The following is a 16,931-nucleotide window of genomic DNA, read 5'->3' on the forward strand; positions in this document are numbered from 1 at the left end:
AGTACGGAAGGAATTAAAATTCTCCCACTTGCATATTTGAATATAAGAAATTATTAATTTAAGATTGGAGAGAGAGATTTATATTCTTATAATATATGATTCAGCCAGTGCATAATAGACATGATAGCCTTTTGAGCAAATTGCTCATAAAAAATCATTCAAGAGGTTGTTTGTTGAATCTAAATGTAGAAAAGTGACAAATGGCAGGATGACTTTGCCCCCCTTGGGAGACCTATAGATGATAATTGTTCTTACCAAACAACATACAAGTTGCAAGCCAATCCTGGGCCTCATGGGGAGTTCTCAAACTTCAATCCCTCCAAAAAAAACTGTTTCCTCACTGTTTTGTTCTTGTTTCTTTCAACTTCAAGTGCCCAGAACGTTTTGCGAAGAGGTTCATCTCTATCAGTAGAAGATGATTCAGACATCCTTATCTCACCAGATAAAATATTCTCTTGTGGATTCTATGGGATGGGACAAAATGCTTATTGGTTCTCTATTTGGTTCACCAATTCCAAGGACAGGACTGTGGTTTGGATGGCCAACAGAGACAGGCCTGCTAATGGCCGAGGTTCAAGAGTTTCTCTACGACGAGACGGTGCTATGGTCTTGACAGATGTTGATGAATCCATCATATGGGAGACTAACACCACCTCCACTGATGTTGGAAGAGCAGAGCTTCTGGACACTGGTAACCTTGTTCTTAAAGACCCTGGTGGTAAGATTCTATGGCAAAGCTTTGATTTTCCTACTGATACACTTCTCCAAACCAGTTATTTACAAAGAGGACAAAGCTGGTTGCTAGATTGCATAGCGGGTCTTATGCCTCTGGATATTTTAGTTTCTTTTTTGATAATGATAATGTGCTGAGGTTGATATATGATGGTCCTGATATTTCAAGCATATACTGGCCTAATCCTGATTTTGATGTGTTCGGAAATGGTAGAACAAATTATAATAGCAGCAGAACTGCAGTTTTTGATGAAATGGGCCACTTTATATCTAGTGATCATCTCCAGTTCAGCGCTCCTGACACGGGTTTATTAAGGATCAAAAGGAGGCTAACAATGGATCATGATGGGAATCTCAGGCTTTATAGCCTGAACAATGAAACTGGATTGTGGGTGATATCATGGCAAGCTCTTTCTCAGCTTTGTAATGTTCATGGAATTTGCGGGATAAACTCGATTTGTGTAAATACACCAGACCCCAAGTGTTCATGCCCACCTGGCTATGAGATCACTGAGCCTGGTAATTGGAATAAAGGCTGCAAGCCTATGTTCAACAGCACTCTTTCACAGTCTCAGCAAGTAAAGTTTGTGCTGTTGCCCCATGTAGATTACTGGGGATTTGATCTTAATTTCAGTGCATCCACTACATTCGACTCCTGCATGAAGCTCTGCTTGGGGATTATCGGTGTAAAGCATTTAGCTATAGGCTAGATGGGTTAGGACGTTGCCTCACAAAAGGCGTGCTTTTCAATGGTTACCAGTCCCCAAGTTTTCCAGGCAATATATATCTGAGATTGCCAGTTAGTTTTGAGACATCTCAACTAGGTATTCTTAATGACACTGACCTCATTTGCCAGTCTGCTGAATCAGAAACAACGATCGGTTCTCCTTCTATGTATAACTTCAACACTAAGAGGACGAGATGGGTTTATTTCTACTCATTTGCTTCTGCCATTGGATTTATTGAAATTCTCTTTGTAGTTTTCAGGTTGGTGGTTTCTTTTCAGAAAGCGTGGTTCGCCAAATTTGGCGGAAGACGGATATCATCTGGTATTAAGTCCATTTAGGAGGTTTACTTACACTGAGCTCAAGAAGGCGACGAATAACTTCAAGGAAGAGCTGGGAAGGGAGGTTCTGGAGCCGTGTATAAGGGCATTTTGACCGATGAAAGGGTTGTAGCTGTGAAGAGACTGGAAAATATGTACCAAGGGAAGATGTATTTTGGGCAGAAGTGAGCACAATTGGAAAAATGAATCACATGAACCTGGTGAGAATGTGGGGGTTCTGTTCAGAGGGCAAAACACAGACTCCTAGTCTATGAGTACATGGAATATCAATCACTGGACAAGCATCTATTCTCCCCGACGTTTCTTGAATGGAAAGACAGGTTTAAAGCGGCCTTAGGGATAGCTAAGGGCTTGGCTTATCTTCATCACGAGTGTTTAGAATGGGTCATGCATTGTGATGTGAAGCCAGGAAATATTCTTTTGGACAGTGAATTTGAACCTAAGATTGCAGATTTTGGGCTTGCCAAGTTGTCTCAGAGGGGTGATAATAGCTCCGACTTCTCTCAGATTCGAGGAACCAAGGGGTACATGGCTCCAGAGTGGGCTACAAATCTTCCTATCACTGCAAAAGTTGATGTTTATAGTTATGGAGTTGTGGCTCTAGAGATTGTGAAAGGAATCCCGCTCTCAAATTGGGTCATAGAGGACAGGGAAGAGCATGATGAATCAAATCTAACAAGGTTTGTCAGAGTTGTGAAAAGGAAAATTCAGTGCGGAGAGACCTCTTGGATAGAAGAAGTAGTGGATCCAAGATTGAATGGTCAGTTTAGCAGGAGCCAAGCAACAACGATTGTTGAACTTGGCATGTCTTGTGTAGAGGAAGATAGAAACATGAGACCAACAATGGATTCAGTAGTCCAAGCTCTCTTAGAATGTCTAGATGAATCTTAAAACCAGCTTTTGGACAGTCGGTATTTGCTTCAAATTGTAATTTGTCAAGTAGTTTCCTTTTGGAGTTTTGGCTCTAAGGTAATTTTGTGCTTCTGTCATCGAATAACATTCATGTTGTTAAAATTTTACCTACAGCATCACACACCTGACATGATTTAGTTTGAAAATGTCAACCTCAAATTACCATGATTTTCTGTTGAATTTGAAAATGTCTCAACCGGAAATAAACAAAATGGTTTAGTACTCACTGACGGAGTTCGGGCTGGTGTTTGCTTGAGGCAACCGTGGCTTTAGCTCTGCGTCGAACCTAAGAGAAGGAAAAAACACAGTGCAGCTGTGGCTACCATGGTAAAGGAAAATATTAGTATAGTTCTCACTTCCCACAAGATGAATGAACAAACAAAATGATATTTATCCTCCTTGCCACAGTAACCTCTAATTCCACATTGGTGCAGCAAAGAATTAAACAAACAGCTCCTATGGCCAAAATTTATCTTGCGAAAGTTTCTCCAATGTAGAGGACACAATTACAAACATTCGGGGGACAACGTTATCTGCAATGTTCTGATAAACTTTGACTTAACTTTTTGTCATCCACAGCATCAGCAAGCGTATCTGAAGTAGATTCATTTTTTGGCTTCTCTGGATCATAAGAGGCAAAAGCATTTTAATTTTTCTATCATCTACATAAAAAGATCACTCATTGAAGCAGATGAATTTGCGGACATAAAATCAACAGATTTGGTGTCCTGAGGCTTAGCACAGAGTTCTGGCTCAGTTCCAGATTTGAAATATGGACACAACAGGATATACATTACTTATCACAGATACAAACAGACCATACGACCAGGCTCATTTCTAGGAACATATGGAAGACATATACGCATAGATACATATGTGTGTTTGGCAACTTATGAATATCATGTCTTTAATAGCGCTTGGAACCTCATATGGAGCACAAGTTTTTTAATAATATCATCAAAATCATCTAGCTTTGGAAAAGATCAAACGCCACAAAAAAACCAATCAAAATATCAAATGCTTCTCAGGTTCAATTAGAGAAAGGGTTTTCCACAGTATTGCAAGTGACAATAAAGAAATGTTAGTTTTATCAAGAAAAGCACGAGAAAACAAACTGTGGATACCTTAATAACCCATCTCTAATTAGTATTTGGAGGATGTTACATGATACCAAATGATTTGTATACATCTAGTATTTTACATGTAATAATCCAATAAATGTTTTGAAAGTAAATAAATAATATATTTTCATTTGAAAGACCATGGTACCCAGTGAACCTTCCAGGCCCTTGGCCAGGTCAAGGTTGAGCTGGGATTGATAATCCAACCCACCCAAAGGACCAAAACAGGCAAGACCATATTTTCAGGCCTTGAAATGTCAAACTCAATAGTCTAATTTAATCCCCATCCATTAATTTATGATATTCAATTTAGTCGTCAAACTTGCAAAATTTGCGATCACAAAAAACTTGCAAAGATCTTGTACATATTATGAACCATCAGTGTATTCAATTTTCCGTGATTGGAAGTGAGTTAGGAGGTTTGAAGACTGAATTGAAATATGCGCACGCGCTTTGTGTATATTTATATATAGCTAAAAGGAATCAGTGTTTTACTGTGAACTATACTGTGCAGTCCACAGTAAAAACACTGATCCCTGCTGTTTAATGTTATTTTTTTTTTACTTTTTGCTTTTTGTTTTTTTTTTTTAAGTTTTTTTTTTTTTATTTTTTTTTTGTTTTTTTTTTAATGGATATTTTTTTAAAAAAAAAAATTTTGTTTATGTTAAATTTTTTTGTATCTCAAAACTTTTATAACACGTATTCCGGGCTAACCTCAAAATTTTTTTTTTTATGGTTTTTCTTTTTAATTAATTTTTTTTGTTTAATTAATTATGGGTTAACCTAGGTTTCATAGGTTAACCAAATTAATTATGGGTTAACCCGTCAATTTTTTTTTCTATGCAGTTATCAAACTTTCATGACGCGAATCCCAGGTTTGACGGGTTAACTTGGTTTGAGGGTTAACCCAATTAATTCAGATTTTTTTTTTTTACTTTTTTCTTTTCTTTTTCTTCATTTTTTATTTTTTTTTAATGGATATTTAAAAAAAAAAATTGTTAATGTTAAATTTTTTTCTATCTCAAACTTTTATAACACGCATTTTAGGTTTAACGGGTTAGCTCAAATTTTTTTTTCTGGTTTTTCTTTTTAATTAATTTTTTTTATTTCCACAATAAAACACTGATTTCTTAGGCATTTTTTTTTTTAAGTTGTCTTAGTTTTTTTAGCTATTTTTTTTTATGTTTTTTGGATTTGTTTTTGCTTCTTCCTTTGTTTAATTTAGTTTATTAATGTTTAATTTTTTTATTTAGTTGTCAGATTTTTATGACACAATTACAGGATTTAACAGATTAACTTGGTTTGACAAGTTAAAATAGAAGTTTTTTTTTTCTTTTTTTTCTTTTTAATTAATTTTTTTCGTTTAGTTTAGTTTGTTAATGTTAAATTTCTTTTATGTAATTATTAGACTTTCATGACACATATCCCGAGTTTCACTGGTTAACCTGGTTTCACGGGTGAACCCAGTTAATTCCGGGTTGACCCGTCAATTTTTATTATTATTATTTTCATAAATGTTTTTGTTTAATTTAGTTTGTTAATGTTAAATTTATTTTTTTTTAGTTATCAGACATTCATGACACAGATCCTGGGTTTAACGGGTTAGCATGATTTAATGAGTTAACCCGGATTTTTTTTTTCTTTTTAATTAATTAATTTTTGTTTAGTTTAGTTTGTTAATGTTCACTTTTTTTTTATTTAGTTACCAGACATTCATGACACGGATCCCAGGTTAACTTGGTTTGACAAGTTAACCTGAAATTTTTTTTTCTTTTTTTTTTCTTTTTTAATTATTTTTTTTGTTTAATTTAGTTTGTTAATGTTAAATTTCTTTTATATTTTAGTTTTTTTTTTCTTCTTAGAGGTTTTTTTTCTTTTCTTTTTTCTTTTTAATTAATTTTATTTAATTAAATTAGTTTATTAATATTAAATTTTTTTCTAAGTAGTTTTCGACTGATGCCTTTAGTTTTTTTTTGTTTTTTTATTGTTTTTATGCCTTTGATTGTAAACTGCACAGTGCAGTTTACAGTGAAAAGGTTGATGCCTTTTGTTTTTTTTAATTAATTTTTTTTATTTAATTTAAATTGTTAATGTTAAATTTTTTTTTTGAGTTTGACATGTTAACCTGGTTTGACGAGTTAGACCAATTAATTTTGGGTTAACCCATTATTTTTTTTTTAATTATCAAATTTTCATGATGCGAATTCAATGTATGATGGCGGGTTAACCTGGTTTGAAGGGTTAACCCAATTAATTCATATTTTTTTTTCTTTTTTCTCATTAGTTTTTTTCTTCCTGTTGGTTTTTTTTTTTAACTAATCTATTTAATTATTACACTTTTTATGACACGACCTTGCAGCCAGACCCACGTCCAATGCTATTGGATCTGGTATTGTAGTCCAGACACTTTTATGCTAAGGATTAACCCAAGTTTAATGTTATTATTAATATTATAAACATTACTTTTGGATCAGGCGATGTAACCAAAACTGAGACTCTTAGGTATAACTTTACAAAAAAACCTAATACTTTTAGATCTTGGTTATTTTTGAAATGTAAAAAATAATTGACCCGCAACATCGCGCGAGGCATGTAACTAGTAGAATCTAAATGATGTTATTTGTTCCAGCACCAGATGGCAAAAACATCAGTGATCATATACACTCTAATTGAAAAACACAAAGACAATCACAGGCTAAAGAAATAGTGTGTTCAAAACATTAATTTCAACAATTACTTTGTTTTTTCCTTTTAGTTAGTCATTGAACATATTTACATAACATAATTTTGTTGCCATCAGAAAGTGACACTAACATAGAAAGTGACTTAGAAGTGCCTTACCTGAGTTCTTATTTTTCTTGGATGAAGCATTTTTAAGCTTCTTGTTCCGCCCTTTCCCTGGGTGTGTGTATACAGTTCCACTACTAGTGTCGTATCCTATATCAAAATTGAAAAAGACCTCTCACTCCATTGACTTCAAAACAACATTATAGCATCTTCAAGTTTTGTTCTATTTCCTTCCTTAAGTTTAGTTGCAGAGGAAGAGAGAAGAAGAGAAATGTGCCCATCTGTTCTGATTTTAGGGATTTGAAGATTTTGAATTTAAGGTTTTTTTTACTGATGGCATACTCGTGGTGGAGCGCGGCGATCCTCAATTGATTTTGGGTTTTTTTTTTTTTTGTAAAGGAGTCACTACCTAGTATTTTGGTCACTAGAAAACCTAACTGGTCTTTTAGATATTCTAAGGCAAGGGACTGGTTGCGTAAAGGGAAGATATTAGCACCCCTAGTACGCCCTACCTAAAGCAAGTTGTTTGGTGTTTGGTTGGCCTTATAATTGTTATGGTGTTGGTGTTTTCTAATCCTTTTCTAGAATACATTTTGCTACGATGAACAAACTCAAACTGAAAGTCTAAAAAGAAAAAAACCTTGGTCAATGTGGATCACACCCTTAGATGTGTCTATAAAGGACCAAGGAGAACTAATGCAGATATCTTGAAATCTGTGTTTGATTCAGACTAAACTTATTAAGATAGAAATCCAAGGAGATTCCATGTGCTTTAAAAGCTCATTTTTCCCTAAGTATTTCAAGAGTTTGTGACTCGTAAAAGCCTATTTTTGCCCTAATGTTTCATGCTCTCACGGCTTGTAAACCGTGGAATAAAAAAATTGAAATGTCCTTGATTATAATCAAGGCTTCTTTCAAAGATGTGTAATGACTTATTATTTCTAGAAAATTATTTTGGATATTTACCAGTTAGGGTTTCTTTATCCAAATATTAACAGTGAATAATAACCAATTATTTCCAATAATATTTTGGATATTAATCATTTTGGGATTTCTTTATCTAAACATTAACAATGAATAAAAGATGAATTCCCTACAAAATAAGATTTTTATATTTTTTGGAATATTAGTCAATACCCTTTGAAGTTTTACAAACATGTTGTAAAATCCAGAAATGCAAGAAAATAATTTTATTGTGTTTAAGAAATCCATGCGAAACATATTTTTTAAAAAACTTCCAATATATATATTTGTGCCATTGCGTCGAAAACCGAGTATTCAAAATACAAGATTTTTATTTTTACAATATAAAAACATAAAAACCACAAAGTAAGTACAAAACAAAAACAATATTACTCGTTTTTTAGGGGCTGGGTCCAGCTCGGCCCATGTGGCTAGGCTAAACCCAGCATGCCTAGCTGGGTCACTAGCCTAAACCAGTGATCCGGCTAGGCACAAAGGCATGCGTTGCTTTCCTTAGGCATGCCTTGGCTGGTTATCGTTCAAGTGAATTAAATTTCACTTTAACAGTAACAATACAACCAAGAATGCATGCAAAGCTGGTAAGAAAAGAGAGATAGCTTACCTGGTCTGTTGGCGAACCCGGTTTCTTGAGTTCTCCGCTGTCTGCACTCGTTTGCTGTTCTCTTGTGTCTCTATTCTTTCTGGTTTGTTTTGCTTCCGTTTCTCTTCTCTCCCTCTCCTCCGTTCTATTTTCCTTTCTCATAGTAATGAAAGGATGAAGGAAAGAAACTCCTTTTATTCTCCCCTGTTATCTGCGACGTTCATTCCCCTCGATGTTTCTTCTTTTTTTCATTTCCCTACTCTCTTTCTTTCTCATTGTTTTGCTTGCCTCTCGCTTTTTTATCTCCTCTTCGTTCCTGTGAAGACTTTCAAAATCGAAAAGATGAACCCCTGTTCTCTGTGTTTGTTTTCTTCTCTCTTTTTCTCTTTGTTTTTTTTTTCCTGCTCGTATTCTGCCTTTTTCTTGTTCTTTCTTTCCTCCTTGTTTGCATTTCTTTTCCCCTGCTCTTCCTTTCTTTTTCTGCCTCTTGCTAGGTCATTAGAGGGGCTTATATATAGTCTAACATATCTCTATTTAGGAAATATTTAATGCATTAATTCTAGGATGCAAATCCCTACTGATTTGCAGTAAAAAAAACACAAAAAGAAAACTGTAATATTTTGATTTTGATTTTGTGCTCATGTCTGATTTCTTTCCAGTTTTAGAGGATGGTGTGGCTCTTTTCTTTCCTTCCATAGGGCCAGCTACTCCCTTTAAAATCAGGCAATAAAAACCAGCTCTCCATTCAAGCAAGAGAAGCATAATAATAATAATAATAATAATAATAAAGAAGATGAAGAAGAAGTTGATGAGAACTTTGAGTTGGAAGATTAATGTAAGGATTAAACAATGATAAAAACAAATGTCAAGGTTAGAGGATCCACTAATGGTATTTCAAACAAGTATAGTATAAACTCTTATTATTCAACTGGAAACCACACACAAAGGAGGTTCCAATCGGATGGTTTATCATTAATAGCTCATTATAAATTATTAACATGATCATATTAATTATCTTATTTAATAACACCAAACTTTTAAATATTGTCAGGAATTCATGATGCTAACTTATGTTAGCAACAAATCAAGTTCCTTTAATAGCACAGGTGTAGGTAATATACCATACGATTGGGCTATGAGAGTGCCAAGCATTTTTTGTACAAAGTGTTATACAACACAAATCTAGATTAACCATTTAACAAGCAAGGTATTAAGAATTAGTAAAATAAAAAGATAAGACACGTTAATATTAAATATTAAGGTCCATGTTGAGTCTACACTATACTTATTCTTACACCATTAGTGTAACCTTTTCACCTTGACATAATAAACTTAGCAAAACATAATGAAGAAGAAAAACATAAATAAACAAAACAAGAACATAAATAAGATACAAGTTAACTAAGTAAAGGAAAGGAAATGAAAAGCATAAACAAGATATTAATGAAAGCAAAACTTAAGAATTACAAAAAAAATATAAAGAGAGAGATCAAGAGCAAGTTCTTGATCTGAACAACCAAGCCCTTAAATGCATGGCAAATGCCTCCTTTTATAGGCCAAAATTTGGAACTATTGATTTGATGACTAATTGTTGAGTGGGTGGCCAACTCTTGACTTGGTGAAAATCCTTATCTTCTTGTTTGAATAAAACGTCATTGCTAGCATCAGAACTAGAACCACGTGTACTTATGAAAGTTATAGGAAATTGTCTTAGCTTTCTAGGAAAAAAACATTGAGATCATTTGGACTTCTAGAACTCCAGATATTTGCTGAACACTAAACAGTGTTTAGGCTACAGGACAGATTCAGACTTCTTTGTTGTTGCTATAATATAGACTTGAAAACAGCCTTTTTAAATCTTGGATTCTACATGAAAGTTATAGGCCTATGTCTTATTGAATCTATGTAAACATTTGAGATCATTTGGACATCTAGAACTCGAGATATGACCTAATTACCGAAAAATGTTCTAGTTTGGACTGCACCAACATCTCTTTTCTAAGTTTGGCCCTCTCTTTGTCCTTTCAATTTCAATACTTGAACTCATCAATCAATCCTTTCATTTATTGTGAGAGGCCTGCATTTAAAATGAACATTTACCATAAATTAAAGGTATCTTATATTATTAGGTATGTTATTATAAAACATGATTTAGTTAAGGAGTTACTGATACTTCAAGTGCAAAATGATGATATAAAACCTTGATAAAAATGCACTTTTAAGTAAAACTAAATGAATCTTTCTCTCAGCTAGTACCTGACCAAGATGATTTGTTGATTCTAAAAACTCCTTTTCTTTCCCAGGACTGGATCCACCGAAAAACAAATATTGTTTATATGATGACTTGAGGAACCTGTTATTTCTACACACTTCTATATTTGATGAATGTATGGGTTGAGTAGAAATGAAGGGAAGGAAGAGAAGAATTTATAGATGAGAAATTGAAAATGCAATCATATCACCTATATGTAAGCCAACTGTAGTCTCTCTCTCTCTCTCTCTCTCTCTCTCTATTTATTTTGAAAAAGCATGTATATGTACAGGTAGTTGTGATTGTGGCTTATATCTTTCCTTGGTTTTACGTTCAAGAACGACTTAAACGCCCTCTATGGGTCGGGGATAGGCTTCCCATACAGTTTTCTTAAAAACTAGCAAACAAGGTCTTTTTTAGTCAGATTCCCATGACTAAGTCGAGCATGTTCTTTATAGAATTGTGGCCATAAATCATGAATTGCATGATGCACATCTCCACTAGGGTGCGTCTCAAGACTCAATAGAAGATTATCTAAAGACCCCTTACTTAGGCCATCCTTAATGAATTGTATTTTATCTTCACAGTTTACAGATACCATTCCTAAAAAACAACATGTCGCATTACAAGTCCATCTGGCACATCTGTGACACACTTTTAGTCGTTTTGCACGATGTTTCTTCGCAAAAGTGCTTTTACCTATTACAGGCTTGTATGGAATGAAAGAATTGGAGGACTCACCTGATAATCGGACCTTTACTTTAATCAGCCAACGAATATCTTCAGGAATTCCATGATTCATTAACAACCTCAATCTTGCACATCTAGCATGATAAATTTTTGTAATCGCATTCTAAGGTAGAGCGGGAAAATACTTTTTCAATTTTTCAAGAGTGGTGTCCATTTTCAAATGAGAATTGGAGGAGAGATTCAAAGAAAGGAGAAAGAGCAAAGAATTGCACAAATATATACACAAATATCAGTTATCATAGGAAATTGAAAGAACCGACTTAAGAGTCACAGAGTACCATTATCCGTCATTTAACCGGGGTAAGAGACTAACAAAACAAAAGTCACACAAAAACAATGTGAGAAAAAGAATCAATCTTTATATACATGATCACCCAATTCAATAGAGTCATTTTCAACTGAAAAATTATAAAAATAAACTTTTAAACTATGGCCATTTACCTTGAAAATAGTATCATTCTTTGGATACTCGATATCACAGGCCCCATATGGATACACATGTTTCACAATAAAAGGATCGCTCCATCTTGATCTTAGTTTTTCAGGAAATAAATGGAGTCGAGAATTATAAAGTAAGACTTTTTGACCAACATTGAATGTTTTTCTCAGTATTTTCTTGTCATGAAACTCTTTGATTCTTGATTTATGAATTCTTGAATTGTCATATGCATCATTTCTTATTTCCTCAAGCTCATTTATTTGCAATTTTCATAGCTGACTAGCATCATCAAGGTTTGAATTGAAAGCTTTAATAGCCCAATAAACTTTATGTTCAATTTCCACAGGCAAGTGACAAGGTTTTCCATAGACTAGTCTATAAGGCGACATACCTAATGATGTTTTATAAGCAGTTTGATAAGCTCAAAGTGCATCATTAAGTCTTAAAGACCAATCTTTCTGATTAGGGTTCACTGTTTTCTCCAAGATCTGTTTGATCTCCATATTAGCAAGTTCTACCTATCCACTCGTCTAAGGGTGATAAGGGGTGGTAACTTTATGTGTGATTCCATATTTCTTCATTGAAGACTCAAATGACTTGTTGCATAAATGTGTTCCACCATCACTTATCATGGCTCGAGGGATTCCAAATCGACTTAAAATGTTTTCTTTCAAAAACTTTATCACTATTTTGTGATCATTGTTTCGACTTGGAATTGCCTCTATCCATTTTGAAACATAATCTACTACGACTAATATGTACAAGAAACCAAATGATGGAGGAAATGGACCCATGAAATCTATACCCCAACAGTCAAAGATCTCAATGAAAAGAATAGGATTTAAAGGCATCATGGGATGTTTTGAAATAGATCCTAACTTTTGATAATTTTCATAAGTCTTGCAGAATGTATGTGAGTTCTTGAACATGGTGGGCTAGTAAAATCCATTTTGTAAGATTTTTGCAGTTGTTTTTCTTGATGAGAAATGACCCCCACATGCCTCAGAATGACAAAATTTAACGACACTACTTACCTCATTGTCAGGAATACATCTTCGAAATATTTGATCAGGATAATATTTGAATAAATAAGGGTCATCCCAATAAAAAATTTTCACTTCGTTCAAGAACTTTCTTTTGTCTTGGGTACTCCAATGAGCTGGCAATTGTCCTGAAACAAGAAAATTAACAATATTAGCAAACCAAGGCATTGTAGAGACAAAAAATAAAGATTCATTAGGAAAGTAGTCATTGATTGGTGTAATGTTAGATCTCGAATTGGTTGTCAATCTTGACAAATGATCTGCGACAACATTTTCGGTGCCTTTCTTGTCTTTGATTGTGATATCAAATTCTTGAAGTAACAAAATCAACTGCACCAATCTAGCCTTAAAATCTTTCTTGGAGAGAAGATATTTCAAAGTTGCGTGATCACTAAAAACGACAACAAGTGAGCCAACAAGATAAGATCTAAACTTGTCACATGCAAATACACATGTAACACTGAACAATGTCTGGGTTGCAGGACAGATTCAGACTTCTCCATTGTTGCTATAATTTGGACTTGAAAACGGCCTTTTTAAATCTTGGATTTCACATGAAAGTTGTAGGCCTATGTCTTATTGAATCTATGTAAACATTTGAGATCATTTGGACATCTAGAACTCGATATATGACCCAATTACTGAACAATGTTCTAGTTTGGATTGCACCAACATCTCTTTTCTAAGTTTGGCCCTCTCTTTGTCCTTTCAATTTCAATGCTTGAACTTATCAATCAATCCTTTCATTTATGTGATAGGCCTGCATTTAAGATGAACATTTACCATAAATTAAAGGTATCTTATATTATTAGGTATGTTATTATAAAACATGATTTAGTTAAAGAGTTATTGATACTTCAAATGCAAAATAATGATATAAAACCTTGATAAAAATGCATTTTTAAGTTCTAATCAAAAGTCTAATTGAAATTTTCAATTTAATAAAAAAAAATTAAAATCCTGCCAACTAGCACTGACCACTTTTTTTCTTCTACTAGTGATTTCATGTGTACTAATCAATAATAAACAATGTAAGTGAGATATGAACAATACCTTAGATCTTGGGAAAATATTGACATACATTTACAATAAGTGATTTCGTATTTATTGATCAATAATCAATAGTGCAAATAAGAAATGAATAGTATCTCGACTCTCGGGAAAATACCAACGTACATTAACCGTTGGTGATTCTGTATGTACTGAACAGTAAATAGTGCAAGTGAATAGTATCTTAGCTCTCGGAACAATATTGACGAACATTACTTGTTGGTGATCCCTTATGTATTGAACGCAATGAACAATGTTAGTGAGAATGGAACAATTCTAATGCTCTCTGGAATATACCGATGGACTTAATTCATCGGTGTATCTTTTGTATTTTACAGGTCCATCGATATTTTCATCGGTGAAAAGCAGTTTCTATTGCATAATTGTATTTAGATTCTTTATGTATCTATCCTACAAATACTTAAAATCACTATAGCACACCGCACAATAACACTAGTTCTATGTATAATAATAAAAATACATAAAATAAATGTTTCTTTGTGATTTAATAATAAATACACGTCATTGTCATTACATTAAAGTTAATTTCATTTAGAAATATTATATTACAGTTTATGGCATTATACATTCGTGTTGTGCAAATTACTAAGAATCGTCTTCTTCTTTAATTTTATCATCGTCATATCCATCACAATCTTCTACATTGATTTCATTACTCTCATTATCTTCATTGACTTGTGTATGTCAACTAATTCTCAAAACACCATTTAACTCCTCAACGTCAACGTCAACATCAACAAAAGTATTCTCGGCGATTTGAAAATTTAAATTTTCTTCTAAATCATTAAACAAAGCAACTCGATATGAATCAACTAACTCGTCAAGTGGAAAGACATCATCTCCTATAATTAATTCATCGTTGCCATCCTGAACAACTTGGACATGACTCTTAGGTTTGGTTTTCATTACGAATAACCAATCAACTATTGAACGATCCTTTCTAAATGAAAAGGTGTATGTGTAATAAACTTTTTGTTATTGCTTGGCGAAAACAAAGACATTGTCAACGTTGCGGAGTCTAACCTTTATATTAATTTCAACCAACCATTATGGAGATCTACTCTAATTTCTTTATCAATGGTATCATACTAATAGCATTTGAATAAAGAGAATATATTTTGCTTGCTATGATATTACAATTCACTGTCCTCTTCTCACTTCTCGTGGTAATCAACTTCAAGCTTATTAGAAGTCGATCCCTTAGCACATACCTCATTGTTACATGTCTTTCTACCCTGACTATACTCTTTAGTATTAAACACATCCATTGATGAAATACCTATTATAAAGCACTTCACCTTTCTTTCAGGATCAAAACTTGGTAAATTCAAAGTAATATTAGCATTCCCTCCCAATTGATAAACTCGGTACATGAATTACATCTCCATCATAGTTAACGAGAAATATATAATGAAATTAAGTATCATGAGATATAAGAATAAGTAGTCTTTACATGTGTTATGAACCACATTAAAAATTGTTCATCATATAGTCGAAAAATTTGTGATTTAGTCAGCTGTGAGTTTTTGAACAATCAAAATTAACAATGTTACCTACAAGGAATTCATCAATCCAATAATTTATGATAGTATAAGAGATAAATTGTTTGAAAGTAACAACATATGGAATATTATACATACTGGATAAAAGATACTAGTTCATCGTAGTTCATCTAAGTTCATCGCTCGTCAGGTTATAAATTAAATATTATAAATAGTACTGACATATTTAATCCATGCATTTAAATCCATCGATAATTCTGTCTGTATAAACAACATGTCATCTTACGTTTTGGATTTTTTTTCATTCCTTCTTTTCCCACTATAATTCTCTTGGTATGTATCAAAGGAATATTTTCATCGGTATTTATAGATGCCTACTGTAAGGGCATATTTAGTCAGAAAAAATTCACCGTAATTTACCAAAGGAATATTTATGTCGGGTATGTCCGTTTGTAATTGTTAATTTTCTGGTAGTGTTATATTATACTCTTTAAAAGTTATAAAGTAGAAAGTTTATGAAATAATAAAAGATTTTTAAAAATCTAAAACTTAAACTGAACTAAATTGAATTTTTTAAGAAAATAATTATCTAACATTATCCAAAAATAATTGGAAAACCATTTCAACTCAACTTTTATGAATATTTTAAATAATTAAAGTAATTTACTAACATCTAGAAAAAAAAATTTTAGTCAAAATGGTGGATTCGATTGAGTTTTTTTTAAATGAAGAAATGACGCACCGAATTTCAAATAAGTGGTAGAAAATGTTTTGAAGATATTGAAGAGTCACGCCTCTTGATCTTGAAAGTGGTAATGGGATTATTAACAAGGAATTCATTTGGTTAATAATCTATTGTAAATAAAAGTGTTTAAAAGACCAAATCGATTACACTTCATTTATTTGCTCTTTCTAATTTATTTTTGGTTATTCCATCTTTCTACGGTTTGTACATCAAATCAAAACACCCATACCTTTTTTATAGGGAAAAGCTTTAACTTATAAGATTTAACTAGTTATAGTTATATCAAGAGCATCATAAAAAATTTTCATGTAAAAGTATCAATAATATTGTTATCCTATTAAATATGTATAATTATACATAAATTATATTGGTATAAATATGTGTTGAGAATATTATAATCTAAGTCCATGGGATTCACTGGACTTTCTCCATAATGAGAGTTATATGATATAAGAATGAGATAATATTTTCTTTCTAGCCCAATATTATTGAAGTTGGGGTATTACAAATCCCAACCTTCTATTTTCTCTTACAAAATCATATAGATGTTTTTAGGTAAAGTTTGATTATTATCACATAACAAAAAGATGGAGATATTTGGGACAAAAAAGACAAGATGATACAAAAAACATAGAAAAAACTTTGTTTGATAATAAAGTATAAGACATTATAGTTGTCTCTGTATTTTATTTAATTAAAAGTGGACAAGACTAAACAAAATACAATACACACACACACACACACACACACACCAGAAATTCGCTTAATAGCAACGAATTTACTGACGGAATATTTTTGTCGATAATTTAAGGTTGAACTTACCGACAGAACTTTTTCCGTCTGTAATTCAGTCGGTAACTACCGACAGACACTGTCCGTCGGTAGTTACCAACTGAATTACAGATGGAAAGTTCAGATTATTTTTTTTTTAAAGGCGACAATTCACTG

General features: G+C 32.9%; 1 pseudogene; it reads left to right on the forward strand.

Annotated features, from left to right (window-relative positions):
- Positions 1 to 283: 283 nt before the first annotated feature.
- On the forward strand, positions 284 to 2,817 carry LOC118028931 (putative receptor protein kinase ZmPK1; annotated as a pseudogene).
- Positions 2,818 to 16,931: the final 14,114 nt, after the last annotated feature.

This window comes from Populus alba, chromosome 16 (assembly GCF_005239225.2).
Source record: "Populus alba chromosome 16, ASM523922v2, whole genome shotgun sequence".
In the NCBI taxonomy this organism is placed as follows: domain Eukaryota; kingdom Viridiplantae; phylum Streptophyta; class Magnoliopsida; order Malpighiales; family Salicaceae; genus Populus; species Populus alba.